This window comes from Kogia breviceps, chromosome 4, assembly GCF_026419965.1.
Source record: "Kogia breviceps isolate mKogBre1 chromosome 4, mKogBre1 haplotype 1, whole genome shotgun sequence".
NCBI classification, from domain to species: Eukaryota; Metazoa; Chordata; class Mammalia; order Artiodactyla; family Physeteridae; genus Kogia; species Kogia breviceps.
Window position 1 is genome coordinate 132,546,215 of NC_081313.1, and position 22,598 is coordinate 132,568,812.

The 22,598-nt window shown below is 44.1% G+C and overlaps 1 protein-coding gene across 2 annotated transcripts in view; it reads right to left on the bottom strand.

Annotated features, from left to right (window-relative positions):
- The window catches only part of THOC3 (THO complex subunit 3), a 113,840-nt gene that overhangs the window by 35,671 nt on the left and 55,571 nt on the right, over nt 1-22,598 (bottom strand). The window contains exon 7 of one of the 2 annotated variants that reach the window (XR_010840286.1): nt 12,100-12,307. The exons of the other annotated variant lie outside the window; for it this stretch is intronic. The gene's annotated coding sequence lies outside the window, so the exon portion shown is untranslated. Of the gene's footprint in view, nt 1-12,099; nt 12,308-22,598 lie in introns of those variants that run through there. 2 annotated transcript variants of the gene reach the window in all.

A 22,598-nucleotide genomic window follows, 5' to 3' on the forward strand; every position in this document is an offset into this window, starting at 1 on the left:
AGGTTGGATAAAGGGAGTGTTTATCAATTTGGGAGCCCTCTCCCAGGACGCAGATTTAACACCCTCACAAGTCCCCCAGAAGATGATACACACTCACTACTGCGATGGCTCCTAGAAGCACGGAAGAAGTAGTGGCCATGAGAAGTGCCATGGCAGATGGGGGAAGAAGGGATTGAAAGGCTCAGAGAAGTGGGCACGCCAGAGGAGATGTACTATGTAAGACTGGAAACCCCGCCCCACCTCCAGAGGCTGGTGTTACACCCGGTACCCAGAGGACACACTGCTCAGCCAGGTTGTGAGGAGTGTGCTGGTGAGAGACCTCCTGCATCACTTGGAAGTTCTATGATGGCTCTTCCGTGTAGGATGGGGCTGGTGATAGGTGATGCTGTTACATAACTGGGCTTGCTCACAGTGATGGGGATGATAGGAACCTGCAAAAAGAGAAGCTATCCAAAGGCAGGAAGAGGCAATTTTGTGAGGAGTGTTAAGGTAGAGAGGCAGACAGGGGAGCCTGGCCTGCAGAGATTTATGGCGTTACTAGAACACGGCATCCCTAGGGCAACACAGATGGGCAGCCAACAAGGGTACATCTGCAACTTCAAAAAAAATCAGGGATGGGTGGTCAGGAGGCTGACAATAGTCACCCCAATAAAAAATAATAATCCTTTCCCCAGTTTCACACCTGAGCAGATTTTTGGACCTGGAACCCATCAGCTGAAAGAAAGCCCATGTCCCCAGGAGGAAGGACCCCAGTCCTTCCCCAAAGTTACTCAGATAACTGAATGTTGGGGAAAAGGTTTACCCAAGAATTTCTAGGACAGTTGGACACAGAACTGAAATTCACACTGATACCTGGGAAACTAAGCATCATCATGCTCCCTACTAAGGTGGCCAGGTGATAAATGGAGTTCTAGCCCAGGACCAGCTCACAACAGGTCCAACTGCATCCCCCCGCAATGGTCTCCAAATGCAAAATTAGAAGAGACATATTTAGTAATTGGCACACACCCCCTTCTTATCCTATGAGGTAAGAGCTGTCATGATGGGAACTGCCCCTTCTGGCTAAAAGAGTAAATCAAAAACAGTATCTCATCCCCAGGGGATGACAAAGATTAGTGCCATTCAAAAAGATCTAAAGGATGCAGGGTAGTAATTCTTATCTTCATTCCATGTAACTCACCGGTCTGGCCCCCGTGGAAACCATAGACTACCAGAAATGCAAAAAGTGGCATTCCCAATTGCAGGTGCCTTGCCAGGTGTGACGTGGCTGCTAGAGCAGATTAATATGAACTCGGGTACAGATTATGAAGCCATTCATTTGCTAAATGCATTCTCTTCTATCCCAATCAAGAAAGAGAGTCAGGAAGAGTACACATTTACAAGGAACAGATGACAATACACATTCACTACTTTCACCAGGGCTCTGTCCTCGTGGTCCAAGGAGATCAGGACCATTCAGCCATGCTGCAGAATGTCACATTGATCCATTACACAGACCACATCATGCTGACAGGGCTGATGAACAAGAGGTGCCAGCATACTGGAGGCCAGAGGGTGAGAAAGAAAACTAATAAAGATCCAGGGGCCCACCACATCAGTAAAATTTCTGGGAATCTAGTGGTCTGGTAAATACTGGGGTATACCTCCACAATAAAGACAAATTATTTCACCTTTTGTCTCCCATCATAACGAAGAAAATACAACACCTGATGGATGTGTCTGGAGGCAACAGCATATTCCATTAGCTGGGAGTACTGCTCCAATCCTATATGCCAGTGACATGAAGGGCTGCCAAGGCCCAGAGCAAGAAAGTACTTCACAGAAGTTTCCAGCTGCTGGTATCTTCAGCCTTATTGCTTGGGCCATCCAACTTAGCATATAGGAAAGGCTGCCACATGAAGTATGGCAAACTCCAAGGAGAGAACCACAATGGAGACCTTAGGGACTTTTAAGCAAATGTATAATTTATAGCAAAGACTTATACACCTTTTGAAAAACAGGTCATAGTGTGCTCCCGAAAAACAGGGCACCCAATCATGAGACACCAAGTGATCACGTGGCCAGAACTGCCCCTCATGAGCTGGGTCTGTCAGACCCACCAACTCAGAAAGTGGGCACATAATGAACTGAACATGAGCAGGGTTTGAGTTCACGGCAAGCTATACAACAGGTAGAAAGACCCCTGTCATCCACCACTATTGTACCAGCACCCTCAGTTCTCATAAACCACCATATCAGGGATCTTGTGCCACCAGCTAAAGAGGAGGACAAAACCCTAGATTGGTTTGGGTCAGTATGTGGCAAATGACTACCTTGGACCCCTCCACTCTGGAAAGACCAGGAATAGAGATATGTTTCAGGCATAGACTTGTCTTTCCTGCCCACGGCTCTCTACCCAAGGGCTTATGAAATATTTGATCCAGTGGCACGTGAACCCACGTAACATCACATCAGACCAAACAACCCACCTTAACAGCGATAACCTGGGAGTTGTGGGAGTGGGCTGGCCCACGACCATGGGATCCACAGGTAACATCACACACACCACCACCCAAAAGCTGCGGCCAGATGGAGCAGTGTAACAGCGTGGACGCAGCGGAAAAGCCAACTCAAAGACAATACTTCATGAGGCTTTGGCACCATCCTCCGAGATGCAGTATCACTTTAAATCAAATCCCTTGTATAATACTGCATCCCCTGTGGGTAGGACACATGGGTCTAAGAACCAAGGGGTGGAGGCCAAAGAGGCCCTACTTCCCATCACTCCCAGTGACCCACTTAGGGAATCTGTGCTCTCCATCCCTCAGCTCTGAGTTCTGTGGGTTTGGACACCCTCGTTTCCAAAGGGAGGACACTTCTGCCAGTGGACACAGCAAGAGTCCCTTAAACTGTAAGCTACAGCTGCCTCTTTGGCACTTCAGGCTCCTTGTGTCAGGGGACCAGCAAGCAAGAAGAGGAGTCCCCATCCTGGCCAGAGCAACTGATCTTGGTCATCAGAAGGCAGTCACATCTGGGGACAAGGAAGAATATGTTGACACCTAGGTAGTCCCCTTGGTGCTTCCTTGTCCATTTGGACAGTAGATTGACAGGTGCAGCCACCCCAGCCTGCAAAGAGCAGGCTGACTAGGGTCTCAGTCCCTGCAGAGATGAGACCTGAGAGTGAGGGTTAGTGGAGGGGGCTGCTGAGGAGTGTCAGTTGCAGCCCTGAGACCACAAAAGCTTCAGCGAGGGAGCTGTAGTTCATCTACTAGCCTCTCCCTTCAAATTCCCCCCCAGAGGAGCATCTCCCAGAAGTTGTCCAGGACTGGCCTGCAGCGGGCTCTTTCAGGTACCTCCGAGGTCTCCCTGCAGGGATAGAGGACTTATCACCCGGCAGTGGGCAGCCACTGGCAGATGGTTGTCAGCCCCTCCCACTTCATTCTCAGGGTGGGGGGACCTACATGCAATGACCGATCGACACACAGGTGCAAAGGCCCAGCACTTTTGCCTCAACTCAGGACCCCTGAAACTCCATCCTGTCCTCAGAACTCCCTCTGAGCTTCCATCGAGATGGTATCATAGGTCGGCATCCCCTTTTTCCCAGTCCTGTGTCTGTCCTCCCTTCCAAAGACATTGATCACAAGAGCATTGCCTAACAACCCCCCTGCATGCTGCATCACAGAGACCAGCCCAAGGTCATTCCCTGAACTCGAGCGGCAGAGACACACGGCAGGACTGCCGTCCTGGCCCAAAGCCGGTGCTCCTTCCTCTAGAGCATCAGGTCTCTTTTATCCAGAGACCCAAAAAGTCCACACGTGCAGCAGCCAGAAGGGGAGACACCGAATAGGCCTCTTCATGGAATTCACAGCATCCAGATTTGGGCTCCATACTAGGAATGTCAGTCTGATTACCTAAGCTGCTGCATGGTGACTGGTGGTATTGCTGAGTCCCACTCAGGGGTTGGGGGAGGGCAGATGTTCAGGCTCAGTTTCCTCAACTCCAATAAGGATGCACCATCAATATTGTGGAGCTTCCAGGTTTGCACGGCTCCTGGCAGGCAGACACCTCTCCGTGAAGCGGAGGAGCTAATTAGCCTCACTGCTGATGCAACAGGAATTCACAGCGGGCAACTGGCCTGCGGAGGGGCGGAGAGGCTAGAACATCTCATTTTGACAAATGGCTTTTGTTTACCCAGGACTGGCAAACAAATGCTTCAAGACATGTGGATAATCAACCTAAAAATAACAGCACACATGTTCCCTCTGAGGAGTGTTCCTTGCTAACAAGCACAGGGGCCATGGGGTGCTGGGGAGGGGGGAGGTTCTGTGCTCCCCTTCCTGCCCCCCACATCCCTGTGACAGCACCCCAAGGCTCTGGACACACATCTTCCTACTCCCCACATCCAGCCTGCCACCCCGCCCCTTCAGTCCCAACAAGCCAGCCCTCGCTTCTGCAGCCCCCCAGCTGCTCTCCTGGGTCAGGCCTCACCACTTCTTGCCAGGGCTGGCACCCCAGTCTCCTCACTGCCCTCCGGCCCCTCTGTCCAGCTCTGTCCTGCCCCGAAAAGGTCCCTCCCTGTAACACACAGGTCTGACCACAGTGATCTCCTGATTAGAACCCTCCCTGGCTTCTGGTCCTCGAGACCATGCCAACCTCATTTTCCCCAACTTGGCCCAGCCATCAGTGCTCAACCCCTCCCAGTGCCCCGAGCGCACCCCAGACTCTCAAGCCTCCAGGCCTTTGCAGGTGCCTGTTGTAGGGTCGCTTCTGTCTACAGTACGCCTCAGTGATTTCAGTCAAGGGCATGGCCTTGAATGATACCTATGCTGGTGACAAATGAATGGCATCTTCTCCTGCATGCCACGCCCATGAGTCCAACCTCTTAACTTGATGTCTCACCTTGGTTGTCAAGTAGGCATCTCAACAACGTGTCCAAACATGCACACACACCCACTCAACACATATGCACACAAATGCACACTCATGCATGCACAGACACACATGCACACACATGCACCCACCTTCCTCCTGCTATCATCTCAATGTTTCCAGTTGCTCAGGCCAAAAGCCCTGGAGTCCCCTTTGACTCCTCTCCTCCTCTCCCATCCCCCAACCAACCCATCAGCAAATGGGCCAGCTCTATCTTCCAAACTCATCTGGACTCGCCCTCAGCAACTCCACACTGCCGTCCCATCTCACCTTCGACAGGTCCCTTGGCTTCTACACCTGTCCACCTCAGTCTGGTCACAACATAGCCCCCAGGGTATCCTTTTAAAACTGGACACGTCCTGTCCCTCCTCTGTTCCAAACATTCCCACAGGTTCCATCTCAGAGTCAAGCTAAAGTCTTACAGTGGCCCACAGTAAGGGTGGCCAAATTTAGCAAAAAAAAAAAAAAAAAACAGGACACGCAGTTAAATTTGAATTTCAGAGAAAGGAAAAATTTTCCCGGGACTTACTTATATTAAAAAATTATTGGGACTGCCCTGGTGGTGCAGTGGTTAAGAATCCACCTGCCAATGCAGGGGACACAAGTTCGAGCCCTGGTCCGGGAAGATCCCACATGCTGCAGAGCAACTAAGCCCGTGTGCCACAGCTACTCAGCCTGCATTCTAGAGCCCGTGAGCCACAACTACTGAAACCCATGCACCTAGAGCCCGTGCTCCACAACAAGAGAATCCACCGCAATGAGAAGCCCGCGCACTGCAATGAAGAGTAGCCCCCGCTTGCCACAGCTAGAGAAAGCCCACACACAGCAACGAAGACCCAAGGCAGCCAAAACAAACATTTGTAATTATTTATTGTTTATCTGAAATTCAAATTTAACTGGGTGTCCTGTATTTTTCCAGCAGCCAGACATAAAGGCCAGGAATGATCTGAACCCACCTCCACGCCCCTCCGCCACCCTCCCCCTTCCCCCCTGCATCACCCCCACCCTCCCCTGCAGCTCTGGCTGGCTTTCCCCAGGGCCCCTCATGCGTTTCTTCTGCCTCAGGGACGGTACCCTCCGCCTACAGAGTTTTCCCCTAAATCACCTTTTGGCCCACCTCCCTGTCTCCTCTGGTCTCTGCTCAGATGGAACCTGTCACCAAGGCCCGGCCTGACCACCCGATACCAAATAGTGAGCACCATCGGTGCTCTGCCTTATATCTTTCTCCACAGCCCGTGTCCCCTCCCACCAGAAAGTCATCTCCTCAAAGGCAAAGAATTTGTCTGTTTTGTGCACAACTGTATCCCCACACTTAGCACTGTGCCTGGCACGTCGTAGGTCCTCAGTAACTACTTTTGGAATGAATGATGTCCTTGTGGTCCCACCCCCAGGCGGCCTGGCGACTCCTCCTCAAATTGCAGGGACACCCGCTGGGCCTCTCCTCTGCCAGGCTCTCCTGACCACACGTGGAGGCTCCAGGCAGGGAGCGCCACCCCTCGCCTGCGCTCCCCGTGGCCGGGGCTGCCCGTTGTCACAGCACAATCCAGCCCGTCCTGATTGATACATTCCCACAGCTCCAAAGAACTGCAGGTACGTTGGCCACATTTCCTAAATTAAAAAAAAAATGTGACAGGGGTGAGCCACATGGTAATGAGGACCATGAGACAGTAGATTTGAAATATCTGGAGAAAATCCAGGCTGCAGAGTCCCTGAAATCAACAGCTCTCCTTACCCTATATTAGAGCCATTATCTCTCCCCTTACAGGCATCCCCACTAGTCTAGGGAACCCACCAAGGTGGGAATCATGTCCCATTCCCCTTTTGATCCCCAGTGCCTGGTCAAGGCTAGCACATGGGAGGTGCTCAGTAAATGTGAATGAATGAATGAAGTGCATTGGTGAGTGGGTAAAGAATTAAATAGCTTAGGAAACAAAGAGAATTCTAGTCTAAGGCTCTCTGTAGGGGCTGCTTTGAGCCCTATCCTCCCTAAAAGGTAAAGAGTCCTGCTGTTTAGCGCTGCTGAGGAAAGAAGGATGAAGGAGGAGCAGGAGGGAGAGGTGAATATGCCGTTCCTCTTTCTGGTTCGCATCCCACAAAGCACATCCATGTCACCATCCTCTCAGCAGCCCTAAGAGGCAGCTGTTATGACCTCCTGGTCCAGATGGAGACACTGAGCCCCAAAGAGATGGATCCGTTTGCAGGTCACACCGCGAGGGGTGAGAGGAGGCGGGTCTGGGATGCATGGCTCTACCTCTCCAACTGGCCCCAGGTTACGATGACCATCGGGGAAGGGGCGTTCTGTTCCCTGGATGTGTGTTTTTGCACAATCATGGAGGCCCCCTGAGCAGGAAGGGAGGACAAGTCAGACTGCATGAGAGAACAGACCCTGTGGCTTTTCTCCGGTCTTCCCACCAGGCTTCCAGGGGACCTGGCCTGGTTTTCCACATCTACATGGTTCCCTTTGGCTTCTTACCATGGTTCCTTGGGCTGCACCAGCTTCAGAGCCAGGCCGACGCAGGCACCTGCCCTGAATCACCACATTTGTGTTAATATTTTTTTGATATTAATATCATTCTATGCTAATGAATCCGGCCCACTTTGTCCCAGCTGGAGCCTCGGATGTCTGCTGATTAATTTGTGCAGAGCTCTCAGAGGGAGGGGAGGGGAGGGGAGGGGGAAAGGGAAGAAAGGAGAGGGGAAGGGAGAGAAGTGTTGTTTCCAGAGTAGAAACAGGTTTCCTCTGCTCACCAGAGACAGGTTCTTAAGCCTGCAGCCAGTTATGGGGCATAAACTAGAAGGCTACTCCCTCCCTGGGTACTTAATGTCCCCAGTTCAGGAGGAATGAGACATGTGGGCCCTGCCCCAGGATGCAAAAGAGCCCACGGTGGGAGCAGAAGATTGGGCTTCTGCCTCATCCCAGCCCTGGCCAGTGTTGCCTGGGGGCAAGTGTTGGCCTTCCTGAGTCTAATTTTCCTCATCTGAGAAATGGGAGCAAAGATCCCAGGAGAACACAGTTAGTTTAAAGCTCTTAGATTTGACAGCTTGGCTTCCAATTCCAATTCCCACATTTAGGGGCCAGGTGGCCTCGGGCAAGCCACTTAACCTCTGCATAATGGGAGAGTAAACAGCAGCTACCTGAGCTGCAGGGAGTGAATGAGCTCATGAAGGTGCAGTGCTCAGCCTGGCACCCAGCAGGACCCAGCGCTCAATGACCGGCAGCTACTGTCACCACACACAGCAATAGTCAACTGATGAAGCAAAGCCCTGTGACTCCACTCAGTGGAATATTATACAGCTACCAAAAAGGATGCACAGAGGACAGTGTGACCCAGGGAATGCCCATGTTCAAATGCCTCTGCACTATACCTATTTGAAGTTATCTTGTCTCCCTTTCACAGAAGGGGTAGCCAAACCTCAGAGGAGGGACTTGATTCGTCCCAGGTCACAGAGTAAGTACACAGCCGAGCTGGGAATCAAAGGCAAGGAAGACCAGCCTTGAAATGAAGACTCTTTCCTCTTTGCCACGATTCTTGCACATCAAATTTTAAAAATTGATTTATCTAAGTCATGAGCCTGCGGGCATTTCATTCTGGTTTCTGTCCATGTGATTGTGATATTTTTGTGCTATAGATAATCATTTTTTGAGGCAGATAATAATCCCTGCCCAGTGCTCCCCACCTGGCTGAAGTGCAAATCAAAGGAGCTAATGGCTAATGGCTGTGTGAGGGCTTTGGAAACAGGAAACGGCTAGGTGCAGGGAAGCAACGGTCAGCATCATTACAGGACCCGGGTGGCTTGGCTTAATATTACATATTCATTCATTCATTCATTCAACAAGCATTCATAATGCCTAAAGGTACATGTTCTAGTCTTAGAAAATACAGGAGTGAACAAAAGAGATGACACTCCTGCCTTCTTGGAGCCAACATCCTTGTAGAGGAGACAGACAATAGATAAACAGATATAAGTGTTACAGAGGAAAACAAAGCAGGATAAGGGCAGTGGGGAGTGAGACTCTTGTCTATAGTGTCATGGAAGGCTTCTCTGGTAAGGTGACTTGGAGGCTGAGTTTTAAACAAAGTTTGAACGTAAATCATGATATCAAAAGGAAATGCATTCCACACCAAGGAAACAGCAAGTGCAAAGGCTCTGGGCAGCAATATACGTTTGGTGTTCAAGAAATAGCAAGGCCAGTGTGGCTAGAGTGAGTGAGGGGAGAATGATAAGAAAGGGGGTACAGTGGTGATGCAGAGGATATAGGGCCTTGTTGGCCATCATAAGAGTTTCAGAATTAATACCGCTCAACTCGAAAGATATAGTTTATCATTTCCTCATTTGTTGTATTATTTACATCGCCTTTTCCTTCCAACAATTTCCCATTTCTGACTAGATAAAACCAAACGCGTTGGCATGGCATTCAAGACCTTTCAGAGTCCCCCATGTAACTTTCCAGCCTCCAGTCTCTTCACTCCTCATGAGCCGCTTTCAACCCTTCCATCCCACCTCTATGCCTTTGGCTGTGCAGTTCTCTCTGCCTGGCTTCACTCAGACTCACACTTAACAAATATTTGGTGAGCACCTACTAGGTGTCAGACCCAATGGAAGGTGCTGGGGAAATGGGAACATCTGTCCCCACCCCTGCTCTTCTGGCATCTAGCAGAGACAACGAACATTAACCAGGAATGTGTGGGGAAATGAATATGTGATTTCCACGAGCTGCGGGGCCATGGCAACGGCTAAACATAACCACTACTAAGAGGGCCACCACTCTGGGGCGGGAGGTGGCCAGGGAGACCCAAGAATGAGCAGGAGTCAGCCGGGGTCAGAGGTGAGTAAGAAGGACCCACCCCTAGGGAACCTCCAGAGGAGAGCGGAGAGGAAGAGGCCAGCCTCATACAACCCGGTGGACCAGTTCAGGAGTCAGGCTTTTATACTGAGGCCCATGCAGGGCTTGGTGGCCAGAAGGCTCCCCTAACTCCCTGCCTGGCACATCCTCTGCTGCCCAGCTTCCTCCCGGGCACCTGAACTAGGCCAGGAAGGGAGCTCAGCAAACAGGCAGCGCCCGCCCGGCTCAGCGCTGGGTAAACAGGACTCTGCCCCACACCTGCCTCCTCGGCTCAGCCTGCAGCTGTACAGGGATAAATATTTGCCTACAGCCCCATCTCTCCTAATGAGTATTTGGGCATCTGCCAGGCAGACCTGGCCCGAAGGGAGCTGGCAGGAAAGGGGCCAGCATCAGTCGACCCCAGTGTCTCACTATCTGGGGCGCTGGGGTGCAGGACCCAGACCTGGAAGACCCACAACTGGGGCATCCCTGAAGGACTTTGCCTGTGCTTCAGTGGTGTCTCAGGAAGCCTGACGCCAGGAAGCCAAGGACAGAGACTGCAGGAAGGGCAGCCCACTGCTACGTCTGGCCATAGAGTAGCAGCCAACGCCCTCCACCCTTCTCACTCATTTCTGCTCCCTCTCCTCCTTCTGAATACAATGCTGCGGATACATTAATTCTACATCAGGTAGGGGAGAGGGAAACCAGAAAATTGTACCCCTCCTCTTTGTGCCTTTTGAATGCTTTTACCTCACGCATTATTAGGTATTCAAATGAGTAAACTGTAAGGAAATATATGTTCATAATTTTTTTGGTTATTTATTTGTTTGTTTATTTTACACTAGGTTCTTGTTTACCTATTTTAAATATAGTAGTGTGTATATGTCAATCCCAAACTCCCAGTCTATCCATAAATTCATTCTCTAAGTCTGAGTCTGTTTCTGTTTTGTAAATAAGTTCATTTGTATCATTTTTTAAGATGATCATAATTTTAAAAAAACCAAATTGTAGGGGCTTCCCTGGTGGCACAGTGGTTGAGAATCTGCCTGCCGATTCAGGGGACACGGGTTCGTGCCCCGGTCAGGGAAGATCCCACATGCCGCGGAGCGGCTGGGCCCGTGAGCCATGGCTGCTGAGCTTGTGCGTCCGGATCCTGTGCTCCTCAACGGGAAAGGCCAGAACAGTGAGAGGCCCGCGTATCACACACACACACACACACACACAAAAAAAAAAAAATTGTAAAGAAGAGTGAATCTGTTGAAATTAAAAGTCCCCTGACCCTCTGATCCTGCTTGCCAACTGAACCTCATCTTAACTTGGGTAAGATTTCATCTTTGTTTCAGCATAAATAGCATCATGCAGCACATCCTGCTCACCTCTGCCTACATGTATGCCCAGGACACCTTTCCACACCCACACACCCAGGGCCACCTTGTGCTTCTCAGCTGCTGAAATTTATTCTGTAGTTTGGATATACTGTGATTCATTACACAGTCTCCTTTTGATGGGCATTTGTTTCCAGTTTGTTGCTAGTACAGATAATACTGTACTGAAATGTCCTTCTACCTGCATCTTTGCATACTTGCTGGAGTTGATATGTAGAATAAATTTCAAGCAGGAGACCAAGTGGCTTGTGCATGCTCACATTTAACAGAATTGTTAAATTACCCTCCAAAAAGGTTGTGCTGTCCTACCCAACCATCATCAGCTCAGGAAAGTGCCTATTTGCCCATCCCCAGGTATGAGGCAACCTTTAGCTCCTTGACAAACTCATGGGTGAAAAGTGGTACCTCATTATTATTTCTATTTCTTAATTATTAGTGAGGTTAGACATCTTTCAGGCGTGTGCTTGTCATTTGTGTTTTTTCTGTGAACCGCCTTTTCATACACTTTGTAGACTTTTTTGGTGGGGGGTGTTCTCTCTTTGTTTCAGTTCAACAGTGTTTTGGCACCTACTCTGTGGTAGATATTGTGTTCAACAACCTCTCGTGAAGCAGGATAAAGTATGTCCATGCCCAGGCAGGGGCTGGAAGCAACAAAGAGTGCCTGTGTGTGGCATTCCCAAGACAAAAGGGAGCAAACAAGCTTTGAATCTTATGAGACGTGAAGCACCTGATTACAAATGGACTGGGTCTCCATTTTCATATCAGTAAAATAGAAAAATACAGTAATTCCTGTTCGTTACTGAAGAAAGCACAAAACAGTTTGTATAAGTCATAGTAATTTCAGGAGCAATTGACAGAAAATCAATCAAAACTGGCATAAACACAAAAAGGAAATTTATTGGTTCATGAATAAAAGCTTGGGCTTCAGACATGGCCGGATTCAGGTGCTCAAACAACATCATCAAACCTCATCTCTCTCTCTTCATCTTTCAGTTCTGCTTTCCCCTGTGTTACCTTCATTCTCAACCTAGATATACTAAGATGGCCCTCAGCAGCTCAAGACATACCCTGTTGGTTCAATAACCCATGAAGAGTGACTATTTTCCAGCAGCTCTAGCAAAAATCCAGGAATCAGTTTTGACTGGTCCAGACTGGGTCATATGTCCATCACCAAGTTAATCATGGAGGCCTGAGTGATAGATTACATAAGATGAGGGATGGGATGAGTCCTGTATGAAGCATATGAAGATTACATAAGATGAGGGATGGGATGAGTCCTGTATGAAGCATATGACCAGAGTATGAGAGTGGGAAAATTTGACTGCCATTACTAAAAGAAAGGGGAGACTAAAATTACAGATGTCACTACACTGGATTCTAGCCTTGCCTCGTCTGTGTGACCCTGGACAAGTCATGCTTCTCTCTGGCCCTTTAGTTCCTCACCTGTAAAATTTAGGTATTAAACTCAATCACTGATTTTGATCTTTTATAGATCAAAAATCTGCCTCTTGGCATATTTCCATATCCCTGAGCCAGTGACTCACATCCCTCCCCACCACCATCTTACGATTCCACCATGCTAAAGCCCTGGCCTCTGTGGAAGGGGAAGAAATAGTGTATACCACTTCCACCCACACCCCAGTGGTCCTCAGCATCCAGTCATCTGCCTCAATTCAGATGCAAGGAACTCTGGGAAATGCAATCTTCCTTTACCAAGAAAAGGAAAATGATAAAACTTTTGGTACCTCTGCCACAAACTGTAACATTTACTTATTATAAGGTCAATCACTGAGAACAATGACGTTTTAATGGATCAAAAAGAATAGGAAATTAGATATTTGATATGGATGACAGATGCAGTCATGTTTCACCCTCAGCACTGACTTTTTAAAGTCCTATCCTTTTTTAAAATTGTAAATATCAAGACAATCCCAGGTTGCAAGGAATACGAGGTGGAAATGCCAGTGACATTTAAAAGTTTGCTTTGCAATTCCAGTATTCTCTGTAATTACACAAACAGAGACAGAAGGAGAAATTTAGTGTCAAGCTTGCACACAACCCAGGTAACTGAGAGCATAAGAAACTATGCTGGTTGTCTCTGAAATATTAATATTTAGCATGCAACATATCTGAGGGGTTTTGTTGCATTGATTACAAAGTTTAAATAATTAAACATAATTAAAATGTGAAGTTCAAGTATTATATTTGTGGAGGCCTCTGCTTTGGAGAACACAGTGCCAGGTGACATGTGAGATTTATAATGCATGCACCTAAGTGGAGCCCTGCTGGCTGTCCTCTGGCAAGATGCTTCACTTCATTAGGCTTTGGTTTTCTCATCTGTCATGGAATGCCTTGGCTAATCAAGGCACTTGGCTAGAGAAATAAAAAATTTTTTTAAAAAGTGAAAGGACAAACCAAGATGTGTCACTGTACCATGCAGACATCTGTGACTCAGTTGTCTATAATTTAACAACCTGCAAAGAGCATTAAGTTGAAACATATGAAACTCCTGTTTTAACAGATCAAAAATAGCCAAATGAGGGCTTCCCTGGTGGTGCAGTGGTTGGGAGTCTGCCTGCCGATGCAAGGGACACGGGGGGTTCATGCCCCGGTCTGGGAGGATCCCACATGCTGCAGAGCGGCTGGGCCCATGAGCCATGGCCGCTGAGCCTGCGAGTCCGGAGCCTGTGCTCCGCAACGGGAGAGGCCACAACAGTGAGAGGCCCACGTACCACAAAAAAAAAAAAAAAAAAAAAAAAAAAAAGCGCCAAATGAAATCAATTTTGCGTACAATACAGTTGACCCTTGAACAGCATGGGTTTGAACTGCAGAGGTCTACTTACACGTAGGCTTTTTTTAGTAGTAAATACTACAATACTACACGATCCACACTGGGTGAATCCACGGATGGGAAACTGCAGATACAGAGGAACTGTAGAAACATAGGGTTGACTATAAGTTATAAGCTGATTTTCAACTGTGCAGAGGATCCCAATATATGAAAACTGGAAGGCTGTGGTCCTTTTCTAGCCCATACACATATTTTATTATTTATTTATTTTTAAAATAAATTTATTTATTTTATGTATTTATTTTTGGCTGCATTGGGTCTTTGTTGCTGCACGCAGGCCCTTTCCAGTTGCGGTGAGTGAGGGGCCACTCCTCGCCGCAGTGCGCGGGCCTGTCACCACAGTGGCCTCTTCCATTGCAGAGCATGGGCTCCAGGAACCCAGGCCTCAGCAGATGTGGCATGTGGGCTCATTAGCTGTGGCTCATTGGCTCCAGAGCGCAGGCTCAGCAGCTATGGCTCACGGGCCCAGCTGCTCCATGGCATGTGGGATCATCCCAGACCAGGGCCCGAACCCGTGTCCCCTGCATTGGCAGATGGACTCCCAACCACTGCCCCACCAGGGAAGCCCAACATATTTTATTTTAAAAACACTTACAAATTGAGATATTTCACACAAAAAAAACAGATTTCTAGTCTCTCTTTAGAAGAAAAAATTCCTACAAGAAAACATGAGAAAATCTTTGTGATCATGGGTTGGGCAAAGATGTCGTAGCTACAACACTAAAAGATTGACCAATACAAGAAAAAGTTGATAAACTGGACACCATCAAAATTAAGAATTTCTGCTCTTCAAAGATACTGTTAAGAGAATTAAAAGACTGCATACTTGAGAGAACATGTTTGCAAATCAAATATTTGACTTAGAACAGTTTGTATCTTGACCATGTAAAGAACCCCGAAATCTTTAAGGCCACAGATTATATGATTCCATTTATATGAAATGTCCAGAACAGGCAAATCCACGCAGATAGAAAGTAGGTTAGGGATTGCTTAGGGCAGGGAGGGAGAATTGGTGATGGGGGGTAGGGAGTGATAGATAAAGGTATGAGGTTTCTTTTTGAGGTGGTGAAAATGTCTGAAAGTTGACTGTGTCGATGGTTACACAGTTCTTTGAATATACTAAAAATCATTGAATTGTATACTTTAAATGAGTGAATTTATGGTGTGCAAATTATATTTCAAATAAAACAGTTATTCAAAGAAGCAACTCTAAAAACAGAGCAATGAGAAAAAAATTTTTAACGGACAAAATATTTGAGTAGACAATTCACCAAAGAAGATATACAGATGGTTAATAAGCACATGAAAAGATGCTCAACATAATTAGTCATTACAAAATGCAAATTAAAACCACAGTGAGGGGCTTCCCTGGTGGCGCAGTGGTTGAGAGTCTGCCTGCCGATGCAGGGGACACGGGTTCGTCCCCCGGTCCAGGAAGATCCCATATGCTGCAGAGCGGCTGGGCCCGTGAGCCATGGCCGCTGAGCCTGCGCGTCTGGAGCCTGCGCTCCACAACGGGAGAGGCCACAACGTAAGAGGCCCGCGTACCACAAAAAAAAAAAAAAAAAAAAAACCCACAGTGAAATACCACTACACACCTATTTGAATGTTTGTTTGTTTTTTAGTAGTGACAATATCAGGTGCTGACAAAGATACCAAGTAACTGGAAGACCCAGGCATTGCTTGTGGTGGGAATGCAAAATGAGACAAACAGCCACTTTGGAAAACAATTTGGAAGTTTCTCATATTAAACATACACTTATCATGTGACCCAGCAATCTCACTTCTACATATTTACCCAAGTGAAATGAAAACCCATATTCACAAATAAAAACTTGCACACAAATATTTATAGTGCCTTTTTTGTAATCACCAAAAACTGGAAAATAGTCCTAATGTCCCTCAACTTCGGAATGGATAAACAAACTGTGGTACATCCATTCAATGAGATACTACTCAGAAATAAAAGAAATGAGTAATACACAGAGATATAATTTTTTGGTTACATAACACTTTATATATAAAAACACACATGCATAACCATTTTTTACCCTAGTACAGCAAGGCAAAACAGATTTTTCCTTGAATCCACAGCTATTAGCCATAGGCTAAATTCCTGAATCTCTTTGCTACTGCAATAATTAAAATATTTTTACATTAGTTTTTAGCAGAGATAGTCTTATTTGCTCACTAAATGGACTCATTTTTTTAGATATTAGCATTTATTTTAGCTTTTAGAAATAACGATTTATCAACTTTTTATTGCAGTATAGTTGATTTAAAATATTTTACTAGTTTCAGGTGTACAACATAGTGATTCAATATTTTTATAGATTATATTCCATTTAAAGTTATAAAATATTGGCTATATTCCCTGACCTGAACAATATATCCTTGTATATTATTTATTTCATATATAGTAGTTTGTACCTCTTAATCCCCAACCCCTATCTTGCCCCTCTTCTCAACCCTCTCCCCACTGGCAACCACTAGGTTTCTCTATATATGTGTGAGTGTTTCCATTTTCTTACAGTTGTTCATTTGTTTTATTTTTTAGATTCCACATGTAAGTGTTAACATACAGTACTTATCTTTCTCTGTCTAACTTATTTCACTAAACATAATACCCTCCAGGTTCATCCACGTTGTTGCAAATGGCAAAATTTATTATTTTTTATGGCTGAGTAATATTCCATTGTATATGTATACCACATCTCCTTTATCCATTCATCTGTCGATGGATGCTTAGGTTATTTCCATATCTTGACTATTGTAAATAATGCTGCTATGAACATTGGGGTGCAGATATCTTTCCAAATTAGTTTTTAAATTTTCTTTGGATATATATCCAGTTGTGGAATTGCTGGATCATATGGTAGTTCTACTTTTAGTTTTTTGAGTAACTTCCATACTGTTTTCCATAGTGGCTGCATCAATTTACATTCCCACCAACAGTGTACTGTAAGGGTTCCCTTCTCTCCACATTCTCTCCAACATTTGTTATTTGTGGTCTTTTTGACCACAGCCCACAGACCACTCTGACAGGTGTGAGGGAAATCTCATTGTAATTTTGATTTGAATTTCCCTCATGACTAGCAATGTTGAGCATCTTTTCATGTGCCCATTAGCTATCTGTATGTCACCTTCTTTGGAAAAATGTCAGATCTTCTGCCCATTCTTAATTAGGTTGTTTTTTTTTTAATATTGAGTTATATAAGTGGTTTATATATTTTGGATATTAACTCCTTATCAGTCATATAATTTGCAAATATTTTCTCCTTCAGTAGGTTGTCCTTTTGTTTTCTTGATGGTTTCCTTTGCTATGTAAAAGCTTTTAAGTTTAATAAAGTCCCATTTGTTTATTTTTGCTTTTGTATTCTTTGCCTGAGTAGACAGATCCAAAATATATTGCTACAATTTATGTCAAAGAGTGTTCTGCCTACATTTTCTTCTAAGAGTTTTATGGTTTAGGTCTTCAATTCATTTTGGTCTTTAATCCATTTGGAGTTTTATTTTGTATATGGTGTGAGAAAATGTTCTAATTTCATTCTTTTACATGTAGCTGTCCAGTTTTCCCAGCACCACGTATTGAAGAGATTGTCTTTTCCCCATTGTATATTTTTGCCTTTATCATAGATTAATTGATCATACTTGTGTGGGTTTATTTCTGGGCTCTCTATTCTCTTCCATTGACCTATGTGTCTATGTTGTGCCAGTACCATGCTGTTTTGATTACTGTAGCTTTATAGTATAGTCTAAAGACTGCTGATACCTCCAGCTTTGTTCTTTTTTCTCAATATTGCTTTGGCTGTTCAGTCTTTTATGGCTCCATATAAATTTTAGAATTATTTGTTCTAGTTATGTGAAAAATGTCATGTGTATTTTGATAGGGATTGCATTAAAACTGCAGACTCCTTTGGGTAGTATATACATTTAAACAATATTAATTCTTCCAATCCATGAACACATGATATGTTTCTATTTCTTTGTATCATCTTCAATTTCCTTCATCAGTTTTTAAATATTTTTTCAGAGTATATGTCTTTCACCTCCTAGGTTAAGTTTATTTCTAGGTACTTTACTCTTTTTGATGCAAGTTTAAATGGGATTTTTTTCTTGCTTTCTCTTTCTGATAGTTCATTATTAATGTAGAGAAAAGCAACAGATTTTTGTATATTAATCTCATTTCCTGAAATTTACTGAATTCACTTATTAGTTCTAAGAATTTTTTGGTGGAGACTAAGGTTTCCTACATATATATTATCATCTGCAAATAGTGACAGTTTTACTTCCTCCTTCCAATTTGGATGCCTCTATTTCTTTTTCTTACCTGATTGCTGTGGATAGAGCTTTGAGTACTATGCTAAATAGAAATGGTGAGAGTGGACATCCTTGTCTCATTCCTGATTTTAAAGAGAATGCTTTCAGCATTTCACCATTGAGTATGATGTTAGCTGTGGGTTTGTCATAAATGGCCTTTACTATGTTGAGATACGCTCCTTCTATACCAAATTTGATGAGAGTTTTTATCATGAATGATGCTGAATTTTGTCAAATGCTTTTTCTGCATCTATTGAGATGATCATGTGATTTTTATCCTTCGTTTTATTAATGTGGTGTATCACATTGATTGATCTGTGGATATTGAACCATCCTTGCATCCCTGGAATAAATCCCACTTGATCATGGTGCATTGGTGTATGATGCTTTTTATATATTGTTGAATTCGATTTGCTAATATTTTGTTCAGGATGTTTGTATATATAGTCATTGGAAATATTGGCCTATAATTTTCTTTTTCTTGTGGTGTCTTTGTCTGGTTTTGGTATCAGGGTAATAGTGGCCTCCTAGAATGAATTTGGGAGTGTTCCTTCCTCTTCAACTTTTTGGAATAGTTTGAGAAGGATAGATATTAACTCTTCCTTATATGTTTGGTAGAATTCCACTGTGAAGCCATCTGTTACTGCACTTTTATTTGCTGAGAGTTTTTTTGATTACTGATTCAATTTCACTACTAATGGTCAGTCTGTTCAGATAATCTATTTCTTCCTGATTCAGTGTTGGAAGATTGTATGTTTCTAGGAATTTATCCATTTCTTCTAAGTTGTCCAATTTTTTGGTATATAACTGTTCATAGTATTCTCTTATGATTGTTCATATCTCTGTGATATCAGCTGTAATTTCTCCTCTTTCATTTCTTATTCTATTTATTTGAGTACTCTCTCTTTTTTCCTTAATGAGTCTGGTTAAAGACATCAATTTATTTTTATTTTTTATTTTTATTTTTTATTTTTTTTTTTTGCGGTATGCGGGCCTCTCACTGTTGTGGCCTCTCCCATTGCGGAGCACAGGCTGCGGACGCGCAGGCTCAGCGGCCATGGCTCACGGGCCCAGCTGCTCCGCGGCATGTGGGATCTTCCCGGACCAGGGCACGAACCCGTGTCTCCTGCATCGGCAGGCGGACTCCCAACCACTGCGCCACCAGGGAAGCCCAATTTTGTTTATCTTTTTTAAAAAAATAGCTCTTGGTTTCACTGATATTTTCTATTTTTTGTCTCTATTTTATTTTTTTCCACACTGATAATTATTATTTCCTTCCTTCTGCTGACTTTGAACTTTGTTTGTTCTTGTTCTAATTCCTTTTAGATAAAAGGTTTGTCATTTGAGATTTTTCTAGTTTCTTGAGGTAGGCCTATATCTCTATAAACCACCCTCTTAGAACTTCTTTTGCTGTGTTCCATAGATTTTGGATCATTGTGTTTTTGCTTTCTTTTGTCTCCAGAGATTTTTGGATTTCCTCTTTGAATTCATCATTGACCTTTTGGTTTTTCAGTAGCATGTTGTTTAGTCTCCACAGGTTTGTGTTTTTCCCATTTTTCTTCATGTAATTAATTTCTAGTTTCATTGATATGATTTTTATCTTCTTAACTTTGTTCAGACTTGCTTTGTGGCCTACGATGTGACCTCTCCTGGAGAACATACCATGTGCACTTGGAAAGAATGTGTATTCTGCTGTTTGGGGATGGAAAGTTCTGTAGATATCTATTAAGTTCAACTGATCTAATGTGTCAATTAAGGCCACTGTTTCCTTGTTTATTTTCTGTCTGGGTATCTGTCCATTGATGTAAGTGGGGTGTTAAAATTCCCTACTGTTGTATTATTGTCAATTTCTCTCTTTATGTCTGTTAGTATCTGCTTTACATATTGAGGTACTCCTATATTAGATGCATATATGTTAATAAATGTTATATCCTCTTCTTGGAATGATCTATCTATCATTATATAATGCCATTCTTAGTCTTTTGTTATAGACTTTGTTTTAAAGACTACTTTGTCTGATGAGAGTATTGCTACACCTGCTTTCTTGTCATTTTCATTTGCATGGAATGTCTTTTTCCATTCCCTCCCTTTCAGTCTCTCTGTATCTTTAGCTCTGAAGAAAGTCTCCTGTAAGCATTATATAGATGAATCTTGTTTTTTAATCTAATCAGCCACCCTATGTCTTTTAATTGGAGCATTATTCCACTGACATTTAAAGTGATTATTGATTGGTATATATCTATTGCCATTTTGTTACTTGTTTTCTGATTATCTTTGTAGTTCTTCTCTGTTCTTTTCTTCTTTTAGTCTCTTCCCTTGTGGTCTGATGATTTCTTTAGTGTTATGCTTGTGTTCCTTTCTCTCTAGGTTTTGTGTATCTATTGCAGGTTTTGATTTGTGATTACCATGGGGTTCATGTATGTTGACCTATATCTACTTATTTTAAACTGGTAGTCATTTAAGTTCAAACACATTCTAAAAGATCTACATTTTTTACTCCCCTCACCCATATTTTGTGTTTTTGATGTCATATTTTACATCTTCATGGCTATCCCTTAACTGTTTATTGTAGTTATAGTTGATTTTACAATTCTTGTCTTTTAATCTTTGTACTAGCTTATTTAAGAGGTTGATCCACAGCCTTTACTATATATTTTCCTTGACTAGTGAAATTTTCCTTTCCTATAAATTCTTACTTCTTGTTGAACCTTTTCTTTTCCACTTAAAGAATACCCTTTAATACTTCTTGTAAGGTCAGCTTAGTATTGATGAACTCTTTTAGTTTTTGCTTGTCTGAGAAGTTCTCTTACCTCTCCTTTAATTCTAAATGATAACTTTGCTGGGTACAGTATCCTAGGTTGTAGGCGTTTCCCTTTCACACTTTCAATATATCATGCCACTCCCTTCTGGTCTGCAAAGTTCCTGAAGAAAAATCAACTGATAGCCTTATGGGGGGTTCCCTTGTATATGACTCTTCGTTTTTCTCTTGTTGTCTTTAAAATTCACTCTTTAACTTTTGCCATTTTAATTATGACATGTCTTGGTGCAAGTCTCTCTGGGTTCATCTTGTCTGGGACTCTGTGATTCCTCTACCTGGAAATCTGTTTCTTTCTTCAGCTTCAGGAAGTTTTCAGCCATAATTTCATCAAATACTTTTTCTACCCCTTCCTCTTTCTCCTCTCCTTCTGGGACCCATATAATGCTGTTAGCATGCTTGATGTTTTCTCAGAGGTACTTTAAACTCTCCTCATTTTTAAAATTTGTTTTTCTTTCTCCTGTTCTGATTGGATGATTTCCATTATTCTATCTTCTAGGTCACTTATGCGTTCTTCTGTATCACCTAGTCTGCTGTTAATTCCATCTAGTGTATTTTTCATCTCAGTTATTGTATGATTCAGCTTTGACTGGTTCTTCTTTATATTTTCTGGTTCCTTGTTAAAATTCTCACTGTGTTCATCTATTCTTTTCCCAAGTTCAGTTAGCTTTCTTATTACTATTGCTTTGAACTCTTTATCTACTAATTTATTTATCTGTTTCATTAGGGATTTTTTTCAGGGTGTTTTTACTGATCTTTCATTTGAAAACATATTCCTCTGTTTTCTCATTTGACTTTCTCTCTGCTCTATGAAATTAGGTGAAACAATTACCTATCCTTGTCTTGGGGTGTCTTTGTGTGGGAGCATCCTTATGCAGTCTGTGTGTGTCCAATGGCTTTGTTGGGAGAGATGTATCTGAAGTGAGCATGGGTCACATCTTCTCCTGGAGTATGCTGGAGAGTATGCCACAGGTGTAAGTATGCTACACCTTAGTGGGAGGTAGGGCTGGAGATGGAGGGGCTAGAGCCATAGCCAAGTATGAGCCAGAGCTTCTCCTCTGCTCAATGGCAGTCACCTCCCTATCATAGGGGGGTTCAGGGCCCAAGGCTTTGGAGCAGAAGCCCTATGGGAAAAGTCTGAGCTGCTTCTGTTTCCTCTAAGTGTGCACATTCTCCTTGACAATGGCAGCCTCCACCACAGTGGAGATCAGTGCCAGAGCAAGAGGGACAGGAATCAGTGCCTGATGCAGGCTGGCGTATGCACTGGGACAGTCCCAGCAAGCCAGTCAGAGCCCCAGACCGTTTTCAATCTGTTGTTTTCATGCACATGCTGGTAATGGCTGCCTTTACCCCGTTCAGAGGCTGGGTCAGGTCCCAGGTGGCTCCATTCTCTTTATTTTTTAAAAAAAAATTTTATTGGAGTATAGTTGCTTCACAATGTTAATTTCTGTTGTACAACAAAGTGAATCAGCTATACATATACAAATATCCCCT